Source organism: Pan paniscus, chromosome 2, assembly GCF_029289425.2.
Source record: "Pan paniscus chromosome 2, NHGRI_mPanPan1-v2.0_pri, whole genome shotgun sequence".
Lineage (NCBI taxonomy): Eukaryota > Metazoa > Chordata > Mammalia > Primates > Hominidae > Pan > Pan paniscus.
This window is the reverse complement of record NC_085926.1, coordinates 13,528,470-13,542,367: the sequence shown is the minus strand read 5'-3', so window position 1 is coordinate 13,542,367 and position 13,898 is coordinate 13,528,470. Positions and strand designations below refer to the sequence as shown.

Genomic DNA, 13,898 nt, shown 5'->3' with positions numbered 1-13,898 from the left:
TCCAGGTGTGGTGGCATATACCTATAATTCCAGCTACTTGGGAGGCTGAGGCACGAGAATTGCTTGAACCCAGGAGGTGGAGGTTGCAGTGAGCCAAGATCGCTCCACTGCACTCCAGCCTGGGCGACACGGCAAGACTCCGTCACAAAAAAAAAAAAAAAAAAGTAAACTTCATGTTACGTATATTTTACCAAAATAAAGGACAATAATCACACATGTGCACTGTAGAGCCAAACGTAAATAACCAAAGAACAGGGAGAAGAAAGGGAAGAAGAACTGCACTGAAGATGGACAGGAAGTAAGGGCTGCTCCTGAGACCTCCCCTTAGCAGTATGCTTCCTGGCAGCCAAAGCCAAAAGGGAAATTAGAGGGTGACCCGGTGCTCCTTCTCTGATAAGAGGAAGTCATCTAGTTCACTGGGAAAAATAAACTTGCTCTTGGCACAAAGCATCAAGTAGGGATTTTAGCTGTTAATCAAGTTCGTGTCTAACTATCACTTCCTCAGTGCCAACACAATGCCAATCACTGGACTGTGAGCTTCCAGGGATATTTATTTTCCTTAACCATTTAATACCTACAAATGAGGAAACTGAGGCCCAGACAGAGTAAATGATCTGTCCAAGGCCACATAAGTAGTAAAAGGTGTGGGGATTTGAACAGGTCTGTCTGGCCGAGAAAGTTGAGCTAGAGTCCTTTAGTTTGCAGCTATTCATCAAACAGTTGCTACCGGCCAGCCCACTGCAGGTGCTGGGATATGGCAGCCAACAAGATGAAAGAAAGTCCTACCCGCATGCAGCCAATGTTCTGATGGGGGGAAGAGATAAGGGCGTTGTGACAGAGACAGACCGCATGCTCCTTTGGCAAGAATGGTCAGACGAGGAGGCCTAGGAGGCAACCTACTTGCTGATATCATGCAAAAATGTGGTGGCCATGCAAAGATCTGGGGAATGGTATCCTAAGCAGCACTAACAGTATGTGCAAAAGCCCTGAGGCAGAAACCAGCCTGACACACTGCAGCCGGCATGCAGGGAAGGAGGAAGAGAGTGGTCGCTGGGAAGTGAGCAGCACAAAGAAAAATGATAGAGGTGGCGGGGGGGTGGAGACACACATCAAGGAAGAAGAGATGCCAAGGAGAGGGCGATCAGTCACTCACTGAATCCGGGGCCCAGGGACCTCAGCAAAACATCTGGTACATTTAGTGGACATTGTCCCAACAGGGTGGCAGGGCCACCACTAGGTCACAGCACACTGGGAATTCAAGAACAGACTGTAGACACCCCTTTCGAGAAATCTGGGACAGATTCCAGTCATAAAGTACAAAACCTGGTGAAATCTAAGCTACATCATTTAGGGACTGCAAATGTAGGAACCAGAACTAGAAAGTCAAGCAGGAGTTGTCACCATCAAAGCCTAGTGGCCAGTAAGGGAAATCAGAGGACCTATGGGGGCGGGCAGTATCCTCTTGCTTTGCCCAGGTGGTGGTTATCCAAGAACTTCCTCTACCACCCTACACCGACTTTTAGGTACTCTTTTGTATGTTTGGTTTTTTTTCCCTTCAAAGAGACTCTGTATCTAGCTACTTGGGAGGCTGAGGCGGGAGGATTACTGGAGCCCAGGAGTTGGAGGCTGCATTGAGCTATAATCACACCACTGCACTCCAGCCTGGGTGACAGAGCAAAACCCCATATCTAAAAGACAGAGAGAGAAAGAGAGACTTTTTAAAGAAAATAAAAAAAGAACCATTGCAGTAATCCAGAAAAAGGAAACAAAAGCCAGAGAAGGTGTTGGCAGGAGAAACAGAAAGAAGGGAAATGATTCGAAACTCACAAATTATCAGAGCAAAGTAATCAAGTTGGCTTCAATCTTGAAAACTACAGTTGCCTTCATTTCCTCGTGGGCAAATGTCTTAATAATAGCACGATGTGCAAAAGACCAGAAGCTTGGCGGCAAGGAAAGGGCTACCGGGCCAGGAGGATGAGGAGAGGTCTGTGGTCCTTTCTGTTGAACAGGTGAGGCTGATGACACAGGTGGGTGGTGTGAGACCCCAAGGAGGAGGAGGGAGACAGCAGGTCCAGGGCAAGCCCTACACGTGAAGTACAGACCAAGCTGTGGGCCGCAGGTGGGGCTTAGGGTACCAGGTGCCCCATGCTCCTCACACGCTCACTGGTCACTGGGCCTTCCTTCAACAGGGTGAGCTCATGAAAACCCTGGGAAAAATAATCTTTCAAGTGGAACAGCCAGGGTTTTCTCCCCTCCCTTCCCTCTCCTCCCTAAAAAAAAAAGAAAAAACAAGAAATGAATAAAAAGCTCCCTAAATTTTAGGTAAGAGCTGACCCTACATACACAATCACTAATCTCATTACCAACGTAAGCACGTGAAAAATTACAAAGATTAATGTCCGTGACTTTTAATCAACCTTTGAGAAAAGAAAATGTTGCTTTTGGCATTGAAGGGAGCTGGTATTTTCCTTCCCCACAAGTTACTCCTCTGCAAAGAGGAAACACTCCCAGGGTGGGAGCGATGAGAAATGAGGCTGCCCATGGCCAAGGCTGAGATCACCGCCCTCCCCACCTGGCGCTCCACACACCCTCCACCCGACCCTAGAAGGAGGCACACCCATGCCCCGCCTGGGGCGGGGGGAGTCCTAATCCCCAGGCATGCTCCACATGGTCTGCTCCTGGACCGAGATCCTGCATCCAGGGACTGCTCATCACCTCTCATCCCTGCTCCAAACCCTGAATGGTTCTCCATCAGCTCTGGGCCCCTGGAGAATGTGCAAAAAGCTATGGATAATACACACCCAGCTCCACCAAAAAAAGCACATAATGAACCAAGCTCTGCAGCGACACTGGGTGGTTTCTGACCACCTGGCACATATTCAGCCTCTTTCCAAGAACAGCCCCTAGATTTCGTTCTGTGGCCCTATCACCCTGCTGGAGCTCCAATCAGCACTTCCCATTCCCCTTGCAACAGCACCTGACTCAGAGATGGACACCAGGACAATTAGAGACTATAAGACCCACCTCAGGTAAAACACTGGGCAAACAGCTTCTCTCTTTCCTACTGTATTAGACTAAGATGATTTAACATCAAGGGTACCTGAAGCCATCTTGTCATCAAGTGGAGACCATCAGAGGCTGGCACCTGCTCATAAAACACACAAAAGCCAAGAAATCCAAGAAAGAGAAACAGGGTCATAGTGATAGCTGCCTGGCACCTGGATCCAGCCATGCCTGAAGCTAACTGAAAAACTGAACTTCACAATGACATGAACCCCTTTTGATTAACCTAACTTGGACCAGGTTTTCTGTCCCTTGCAACCAAGAGCCTTAACAGACATATGGGCACATACCTAAAACTGCTATGTGAGGGAGTTTCATAGACTCCCTGCAGTCCACTCACAGACCCCTGGCTGAAGTCCTGTGGCCCAAGGATAAAGAAAAAACTCCTAACGGAGACATTCAAAGCCCTTCACCAACTAACCCCACCTAGCTTTCCTAACCCATCCCCCTCTGTTGTCCTTCACAAACCCAACTCCTGCTAAACTGGAAAACTCTCTCTAGTTCCCAACCCCTTATCTTTCTCTCATCATTAGCTCAACCTGCGATGCCCTCTCTCCTGAAACTCTCCTAGAACCCTGAACACCCAAATCCCACCCCATGCTTTAAAGCCAAGCCCTGAGGGTGGGATAAGTAGGTAGATGGATGAATGGGTAGGTAGGTAAGTGGGTGGGTGGATGGGTGGATGGGTGGATGGATGGATGGATGGATGGACGAGTGAATGGATGCGTGGCTAAAAAAGTAGGTAGGTGGGTGGATGGGTGAACAGATGGGTGGGTGGGCGGGTGGATGGATGGGTGTGTGGGTATATGGATGGGTGGGTGAGTGGAGAGGGGTAGATTAATTAATCCGTATGGCCCGAGCACAGGGCTGGCAGAGAGGATGGGATGAATTATGAATGTGAGTATCCCAGAAGGGCCTTCAGAAACAGAAAAGGCTTCCCTGAAGTCACCTGGCTAGTCACTGGCTAAGTGACCTAAACAACCAAGGTACGTGTCCACCTTTCATACAGAGGCACTTTCACTCCTGTGTCCGCCTTTTAGTCTCACAAAGGGCTGAGATCCTAGACTTGGGTGGCGGGGTGGGGGGAGTGGTGCCAGCAAAAGACAGGCAGAGAGAGACACAGAGACTGACAGAGACAAGGAAAGAGATCCATTAGTGAGACAGAAAGAGACCAAGACAGAGATGGAGAGAAGCACAGACCGAAAGCCAAGCAGACAGCCAGAGACAGACAGCGATGGAGACAGGCAGGCGGGGCCGGCCTACGGCAGAACCAGGCTCCCTTGGCCACCACAGCATCTGGAATGAGGCAGCAGCCAGGGGAGCGGGCAGCCCAGTCTCTCTGCGACTCCCTCAGGCCTTTGCTGTGCCCAATTTATTTGCACGGCCCTGAAATTTAGGAATTTCTCAGGGCTGCCAGTGAGGCGGCCAGTGTACAACCAACAGCGGGGTCTGGCCCAGTCTGTGGTATAACCGTTGGGCTCAAGAGCCTTGGAGGCCCCCAAGGCAGTCAGCCCCTGCTGCCAAAGCCAAGGGAGACAGCCAGCAGGACCAAGCTCTGGACTCCCAGAGATCAAAGCTCAAATTTGAACCTAGCCCTGCCACTAGGCTGCTGGGCACCTCGGAGCATGTGACCCTCTGAGCAGCAATGCTTTCGTCTGCACAGTGGGTCTAATCACTGCAGCCTTTTTCCTCTGGGGAACCCCCCTTCACACTTCAGGCTACGTGGACTGCTGGATGGCCAATGAGAGGAGTCCCTGCCCCATCCACAGTGACAGGTCAGAGCAGTCACACGACCCAGTCACATGGCCCATGCTGATGCTCCTGGGAGGAGGCTGCCTTGCTCCAGAGCTTCTGAGCTCGAGGGTGAGCCTGGAGCTGCTGGGGCACCTGACCACCACACGGCAGAGCCTGCCTGGGAGTATGGAACACGGAGAACAGCAGAGCAAGAGACGGAGACCCGGTCCTGATGGCATCTGCAGAGGCCCTGGATACAGCCATGCCTGAAGCTACACCCTGTACTTTTTTAGTTCCATGACTTTTTTGCTGAAATTGTACTTTCTATCACCTGTAACCAAAATTATCCTGACATTTGTGAAAACAAAGAAAGAAGAACCACCTTCTTGTATTCATGGCTGACTTAACCCCAAAATGTCTGAGTTGCTGGGGTTATGTGTCCCTGCGGTAGACTAGACCCCTCCTAGGGCAGCAGGCTGCCTTGCTCAGTCCCCAGGCTCAGGGAATGGCTCCAGACATGCGCCTGGGGCCACATCAACGCATGACCTCCTGACCCTCCCCAGCCACAGCTGACTGGCCCAGGGCAGATGTTCTTCCCAGGCTGGGCTGGTCACAGCTCCTCCCTGAGCTCTTGAAGTGGAAATAAAAGAAAGCACAGACCACCTGCAGGGGAAGAAACAGCAAGTTCTGAAGGTGGGCACATTTCCTGCCATGTGGCGGGCATCATTTCGAGAGAATCAACCAGGCTCACAGAGAAAGGCAGAGACAAAAGAAAGATGGGGCGTGAGGGGGTCCTGGTGGCTGCAACTTGACCCAGGGCTGACGGATCACTAGTCCTTCCATGAGGATGTAGTGGGGCCCCTACGTCTCCTGAATAGCCTCAGACACAGAGAAGCCTGTGCAAAGGGGCCCCTGCTTCCAGCAATGGGCAGGCCAACTTCCGAAGTCACTGTGGGGGACCAAGCCCAGGTCACAGGTGGGCTACAGTGTCATGTGCTGATGCCCAACCAGACCCTGGGAACCCCAATGTCTAGGGCCAAAGAGGGGTCACTCCTCCCATCCCATGCACAGGAAGCCATGGCCTCCCCACCACACCCTGCCTTGGGGTCACACAGGGACCAGCAGCTGGTGTTACAGTGTTTCCATCCTCAGCAGTTCATTAAACCAGTCTGTTACAGGCTGAACATCTGTGTCCTCCCCACATTCCTATGTGAAAGCCCTGACCCCAGTGGGATGGTATCAGGGGGTGGGGCCCCCCATTAGGAGGTTTAGATGAGGTTACATGGGTGGAGCCCCCATGTGTGGATTAGTGTCCTTACAGAAAGAAAGACCAGAGCTCACTAGCTCTCCCTCCCTCCCTCCCTCTCTTCCCTTCTGTCTCTCTCTCCCTCCGCCGCTTCCCACCCCCCACCTTGTGAGGACACAGCAAGAAGGCAGCCACGTGCATGCCGGGAAGAAAACTCTCACCAGGAACGAAATCTAGGGCTTAGACTTCCAGCCTCCACAACTGAGAAATAAATGTCCATCTTCAATCTCCTCCCCGACTCATCTGTGACATTTGTTATAGCAGCCGGAACCCGCCAGGACAGTCTTAGGGCACGGAGCTGGGGGCACAGAGGACATGGCCACTCCCTGAGAGCCAGACACTTGGTCTCAGAGAAGACATTCCTGCTAGAGGGCTGGGGCCTCCTCCATCAACCCCAGCCTAGCACGAAACATGCCAAGGCAGCCCCAGGAGATGTGAGGTATGTGATGCCCCCACCACAGGGGACTTCCCGGGCAGGGATAGAGATGACTGTGCAGGGACAGCTGATTTCAGGGACAAGCACCAACGCTCGGTGATCTTGTGAGGAAATGTCCCCGCGAATCCCTCTGAACCAATCTGGCTATTGGAGACCGTCTCTGGGCAGCACGGGTGTGCCTCCCACACCTCTCAGACGCTTGCCAACCATTCTTTTTAAAAACCAGGGTGCTGGGCACAGTGGCTCACGCCCGTAATCCCAGCACTTTGAGAGGCCAAGGCGGGTGGATCATGAGGTCAGGAGATCGAGACCATCCTGGCTAACACGGTGAAACTCCCTCTCTACTAAAAATACAAAAAATTAGCCAGGCATGGTGGCGGGCGCCTGTAGTCCCAGCTACTCGGGAGGCTGAGGCAGGAGAATGGTGTGAACCTGGGAGGCGGAGCTTGCAGTGAGCCGAGATGGCGCCACTGCACTCCAGCCTGGGCAACATAGCGAGACTCCATCTCAAAAAATAAATAAATAAATAAAAATAAAAATAAATTAAAAAAAACCAGGGAACACTCACTCGGGCTCAAGGCTGTGGCAGGGCATACAAGGTGGCTAAGGTGCTAAGCACTGTATTTTTCGTGCTATATTTATTTTTATGGGTATTGCTGGTTTAGGACAAGTGATCCTGATTTCTGTCTACAGTTGTGATCAAAGGTTTCCTTTAAAAGTAAGTATAAGCAGCCAGGCGCAGTGGCTCACGCCTGTAATCCCAGCACTTTGGGAGGCCAAGACTGGTGGATCACCTGAGGTCAGGAGTTTGAGACCAGCCTGGCCAACATGGTGAAACCCCATCTCTACTAAAAATACAAAATTAACCCAGTGTGGTGGCATGCACCTGTAGTCCCAGCTACTCAGGAGGCTGAGGCAGGAAAATCACTGGAACCTGGGAGGCAGAGGTTGCAGTGAGCCGGAATAGCACCACTGCACTCCAGCCTGGGTGACAGAGTGAAATTCAGTATTTAAAAAAAAAAAAAAAAAAGTAAATATAAGCAAAACAGGGAAGGGATTTTTTAAAATAACATTAAGTTATTAAGTATGATGTCAAGGACAGGAGGTAGGAGGATGCAGCCGAAAACACGGTGGTGAAACTCATCCTCACTCTGTCAGAAAGGAAGCTGACACCCTCTGGCTTATTCCCCAAGAAAGTGCACAGGTCCCCGTAGAAGCCCTCTGCCTCTACCAGCCCCATAATCAGACAACAGCCATCAGGGCCCCTGGGATGCCCATGGGCCAAAACGGTGAAATTAATTTGTTTCCACAGCCATGCAGGGGAGCAGAGATGAGGGAGGACATTGAGATGCTCAGCCAACACCAACCACCACGAGGATAGTGAGTGTCTCTGCTCCAAGGACTAGGGAAGATATCTAAGAAACCACAGTGATGAGCGAGATCTTCAGAGACAGACAAGAGACAGAGAGAAAGAGAGAACGTGTGTGTGGGCACGCGCATGCGTGCTCATCAATGTTTTTTGACGATGTGTTTTCATTTTGAAGAGACTCTAAGAAGAACAGAACTTTCTGGATCATCTAAAAGCTCAACTTGGGACCAAGGTTGGGGCTGGGAATTCAGGGCCAGGATGGGGGTCCCAGGCTAAGGAGGGAAGAACTCTGGGAGGCTTATCAAGCACTGGGGTACCCCGATCACAAGCCCAAGGGCTGGCCCCGACACAGATGATGGTGTCTCCGTGGCCAGAAGACAGAAGCCACGGGAGACACGGGTGGCTGCACTCAGCCACACTCAAGAACCAGCTACGGCCAGCAGCACTGTCTGCCTCCCCAGAGTGGGCCTGGGGCTCTCCATTCATCCTTCAGCCTTCACACCAACCCTACTGGGGGCCCCTACCACCAGGCCCATTTTCCAGATTGAGAAGCTAAGGATAGGAGACAAATCCCTCATGATGCAGGCTCCGGGGGCTCAGGCCCAGGCAACGCTCAACTCCCACGGTGCTCCCCATGCGCCCAGCTGGGCCTCATCACACTTCAGAGCCCTCCTCCCGTTTCAGGCTCTTCCTGGGCAACAATGTCAGCATAGCCAGGGGGGCGCCCCCGATTCACAGATGAGCAACCAGAAGCCCGACAAGGTGTGAGACCTGGGACCGGCAGGTTCTGCCTGAGCACATGGGTGCTCCCCTCCACATCCCTGGCCCGGCGCAGGTGGGTGGCACCACTTCCTCACCAGCACACAGACCTGGGCGGGACGCACTGGCCGCCTACAATACAGCCCCTCTCAGGAAAGCCAGGCTCCCCACCCTCGAGGAAGGAAATAACCTTTCCCCAAACCAGCACTTGCTTTGCAACAATCTCCATATATGAGGGGAGAGAGAGGCATTTCTGCAACGTTTCCAAATTCCAATAACTGAAGACAATGGCACAAAATGACGCACGGCTTGACCCACGAGGGGCCCTGGGAAAGGACGTGCCCAGATGAGGCGAGTTTGTGGTGTGGGCGTGCAGTGGTGCCCCGTACGCGAGGGCAGCTCGCCAGGCAGGACCTGGAGGTGGACAGAGCTGGCTCCCGTCCCAGCTCTTCCTCCTCAGTCGCTATGTGACTGCAGGCAAGCACGCCCCACTCTGCGCCTCAGTTTCCCGGCCCTGTCACTCTCACAGGCCTCCCACCTGCCGCCTTGTCCTCTCCAGGCCCACCCCTACAGCTGGGCTGCAGAGGGACCCTTCAACCTCACAGTCTGGCCGCGCCTCCTCTGCTCGGAACGCCCTGAGGCTGCCTGTTGCTCGCTCGCAGACCAGGACTGGAGGGCCTCCGTTTTCAGGGTCTAGTTGGCCTTGCCAGCCTTACTTCCCACTCTTCCTCCAAGCCCCCACTCTGAAAGAAGCCAGGCTTTCTCCTGTCCCCAGGTGCCCCTCACCCCTCTACCTTCATATCACAGTGCCTGCACCACCTCCAGGAAGCCCTCCCTGACCACCCAGGCTCAGCTAGATGCCTCCTCAGTTCCCATGGCTTCAGCGTTCTCCTCCAGGATGGCCCCGACAAAGCATTTCAGAGCAACCCATGCAGGCACCCCTGGGGATGACCTTAAAAGGGGCCCTGTGTTCCGCTCCTCTGTACACCAGCCCCTGGCACAACGTTGGCCCACACCAGAGGCTACTGCCAGCACTGTGGGGTGATGAAGAGAATCCAAGGCCCTGGGCACACTCCCTGGCAAAGGGTTTCATAGAGCTGCTAAAGCAGGAACGCCAACTCCAGGGAGCCCCTCCCTGGCCGCCCCCACACAACACCCAGTCACGGCTCCCGGCCCTCCTGAGGTGAAGCCACAAACCCCCTGCTCCCATCACCCTATAATGCCTGGCTGGAGGCACAGCCCTGTGGTCCCCTTTGCCCCTGCAGCATACAGGAGCAGCGCCTCTGTCTGGTCTATTGGGAGGGTAGACCTCTGCAGCCCCAGCATTCAGAAGGAGCCCTGGAGGCAGAGCTGCCTGCAGCCACACGGACACCTGCACCGCCCACACTCGGGGACCTGGGGAAGGAAACTGGATGACAGAGGGCTGCTAAGGACCAGAAGCCATGCATGGTGTTTACGTCCACCACGGGGCAGGACAGCCAGCCTCACCCTGGCCTCCCCTTTCACTCACTCCACTTCCAATCCATCAAGAAATCCTGGCAGCCCCACCTGCAAAGTCAGTCCAAATCTGACCACTCTCACCTCCAATGCTGCCACCGCCCTAATCCAAGCCCCAACTTCTCTCACCTGGATGCTGCTGCATGGATCCCCACAGCTGCCCTCCAGCCTGCTCCCTGCCAGCAGCAGTGTAGGGGAAGGGACCTTTAGGATCTCAATTAGACTCCACCCCTCCCCAAACCAGAATCCACCAGCAGCTCCTCATCACACCCAATCACCTGCACCTGCTGTGAGTGAGGATCACTTGAGGCCAAGAGTTCAAGATCAGCCTGAGTAACAAAGTGAAACCTCATCTCTACAAAAAATAGAAAATTAGCTGGCTGGTGTGCGCCTGTAGTCCCAACTACTTGGGAGGCTGAGGCTGGAGGATCACTTGAGCCCAGGAGTTTGAGGCTGCAGTGAGCTGTGATCACACCACTGCACTCCAGCCTGAGAGAGAGGACGAGATCCTGTCTTTACAAAAAAAAAAAAAAAAGGAGGGGCCGGGCACGGTGGCTCACACCTGTAATCCCAGCACTTTGGGAGACTGAGGCGGGCGGATCATGAGGTCAAGAGATGGAGGTCAAGTGGCTGTGCAATCTTCACCTTAGGCCCGAATTTGCTGCAGAGAACCCAGTTTCACTTACCATCAGCATGCCCCAAGCATTTACGAAGCACCTATTGAGTGTCAGGTGTGGATGGGCTCAGGGCACTCCCCCCACGGCCAAGGAGACCAAGTCCTCCCACTAGTGGCTCAGTAAGAGGGGCAAAGAGCTTTGCTTTGGAGGGAAAAGATCCTGGGCTGAACCCCAGCTCTCCCCCTTGCCTGCTGGGAGGCCCTTTCTCTACCTCCCCTTCCCCGTCTCTTAAATAGGTGCAAGAGTTCCACCCTGCAGGAGGGGTGGCAGGATCTGGGAAGAAAAGTGATGAATAAAGCCTGCCTCGGAGAATGCTCTCTGGCATGAGCTCTTGCTTCACGGGGTCCCCATACCACCGTCCCCCACAGCCTAGCAGGAAGTGTCTGCCACCACCACAAAGATGCCCTGTGGCCCAGGGCCCTGGGCGCCACTCATTGCTTCAACGACTAAGGCCTCGAAGGGTAGGAGGCCCGCCCAGGGCTTCCCCAGCCATGCATGGAGGACCAGCCTGGGCCTATGCTTGAGGCGGGCAATGGAGCAAAATCAGCCCAATGCATGCAGCAGTCACAGCCGCACAAAGGCCACGCAGGCCAGGCAGGAGCTGAGAAGGCATGAGAGGGCCAGGTGGGGACGGGGACCAAACAGCGCCCCTGCCCCATCCCCTCGGTTGGGGGTGGGCAGCACCAGCCAGGAGATGCAGATCCTGAACTACCAGACCTTGTGATTTTTCAAGAGAAGACGGAAATCCGGACTTTTACGTGAAAACTGCCAATTTGTAAATGCTGGCAGCTAATTAATTTTTTAAAATAATAATAACATGGTGAGAGCCAAACAAAACATGCAGGGCCAGCCACAGCCGGGGCTGGCAGGTTTGTGCCTCCGGAATAAGATTCTTTGACTTCATCCCCTGCTCACCCCCATCACACAGCTCAGCTGCAGGAGGGGAGGGCGGGAAGTCAAGGGTGCACCCCAGGGGAGTAGCTCCCCCTCCCTCTCTTCCTCCTGCTGGGGAGTCTTCACCCCATTTGGCATATGGGGAAGTTAAGGCCCAGAGCCCCGATCAGCCACAAACACACACCAGCTCCCAATCCATGCCAGGCTGAGGGAACACTTCTCAGCTGCCACCCAATTCATCAGGGCTCCCTCCGCGAGGGCCCAGACCAGCATCTCAGGGGCATCAGGGTAGACACAAGCACCCAAACCATCCTGTTTGACTTCCCTTTTTCTCTTTTTGGCCTGTCAGGGGACGCCTGCTGGCTCAGGCCTGCTTGGGACTGGCCCAAGTGGTCACTGCAAAGCTGATATGGGCAACTCCTTGTGGCAGCAAAAAAGGGAGGAAGGGCACCCCTATTTCGGAGACTGGAGCAGGGGAAGGGAGAGAGGATGCACGGAGGTGAGGAGTCAGGCCCAGCCTGAGGCTGAGCCACCCCCATGCTCCCCACAGCCACCCAGGTCCCATGGTAAGCAGCCTCTCTGTCAGGAGGAACCACCTCCCTCCTCCAACATCGGCTCCCCACCCCCTAGGACAGGGGAGGACTGCCCATGGAGTGCCAGGGGGGCTGGGACTGTGAAGTCGTGGGGGTCTGTGACTCGTATGTGAGACTCACAGTGTGTGGCACTCCCAGTGTTTGTGATTCCAGGTATTTGAGGAGCACACGCATGTGAGAGACACATGTGTGATACATATGATGGAGATATGCATGTGATAGCTACCCCTGTGTGGCGGACGTGTGTGCGTGTCAGAGGGCAGTAAGGGCACATGTGTTTATCAGAGACACAACTGTCTGCTAGAGGCATGCCTCGGAGGGGTGCCAATGTGCAAGGCGTGTGTGTGTGGAGCATTGTGTGCTAAGGGGACGTGAGATGAGTGTAAGAGATTCTGGCCTGGGGGAGCTGGCGGGGTGAGCATGGGGCTGGGAGAGGGAGGATGTGGTGACAGGGAGGGTGGGTGCGCCAATGCAGAGCGTGCAGAAACTTCTGCTGGTGTGAGTGCGTGTGTGGCGGTGAGTGTGACTTGGGGGTGATGGAGGGGGTAGTGTTAGACCAGGGACTCTAGTCTTCTTTCCCCGAGGGTGTTGACCCGGCCCTCTGGAATGGAGGGGAGGCAGGGTCCTGCGGTCGGGGTAGGGGTGGGCAGTGGGACCAGAGGGGATGACTGGTGGGAGCTGGCCCAGGGGGGAGAAGTGAAACCCAGAGCGGAGGAAGCTGCGGACCTGGGGTGGGGGAACCCGCCCGCGGACCCCTGGTCCCCACCCCGCGCCGGCCTCTGTGCCCGCATCTGTACACTGGGTCGCGGCGCTCGCGGGCCGTCCCGGCGCTGGGACCGGGAGAGCGAGACCCGGTAGGACCGGCGGCGCGGGTGGAGGCGCGGGCAGCCCGCGAGGCGCGTCCGAGGGTCCGCCGAGCCGTCGGTGCGTCCGAGCGCCCCCGAGTCCTGAGCTGTGAGGCGCGGACCGACGGGGATGAGTCCGGGCGGGAGGGGCCGCGTGCACTCACCGCGGGGCACTGCGCTCGGCGTCCGTCCGTCCGTCCGCCCGGCCGTCGGCGCGTCGAGAGCCCGGGCGGCCCCTGGCTGTGTGCGCGCGGGGCGGGGCGGAGGCGCGAGAGGCGGGACCAGCCGGCCGGCCCCCTCCCCTGACTCCGCCTCCGCCTCCGGGGCGGGGTCTCGGCCGCCCGCCGGAGAGGGGGCCGGGCCGGCGCGGCTCGCTCAGAGCCCAGACTCGCTGACCCGGCTCCTAGAGGCCGCCCGGCGCGCTCGCTGCGGAGCCCGCACCCTCCCTGCGCCCGGCCTAACCTCTGAGTGCCAGACCTGGCACTGCTGCCCACAGGGCAGGGCCAGGGGTTGGGGTCCGGCCGCCTCAGCCAGCCTGAACCTCAGTGATCACCCCTGGAAGATGGGCCCAGCAGCCTTGGGCACATTGTGAGGGCCTGAGGGGCCCGGCTACAAAACTGCCCAGAGGCCAGGCCCTGCCTCCCACCCGCCTTGCTTCCTACCCTGGGGGCCTGGCTGCAGCCCCACTGCTGCTGCACGTGCCTGGGCAGGCGGTACTGAGCCCC

The 13,898-nt window shown here is 55.5% G+C and overlaps 1 protein-coding gene across 2 annotated transcripts in view; it reads right to left on the bottom strand.

Moving 5' to 3' along the window:
- The window catches only part of FBLN2 (fibulin 2), an 88,577-nt gene extending 75,100 nt beyond the window's left edge, over positions 1 to 13,477 (bottom strand). Inside the window, exon 1 of one of the 2 annotated variants that reach the window (XM_003826237.5) lies at positions 13,338 to 13,477. The gene's annotated coding sequence lies outside the window, so the exon portion shown is untranslated. The remainder of the gene's footprint in view (positions 1 to 13,337) is intronic. The other variant, XM_003826238.5, reaches the window with a different exon arrangement.
- Positions 13,478 to 13,898: the final 421 nt, after the last annotated feature.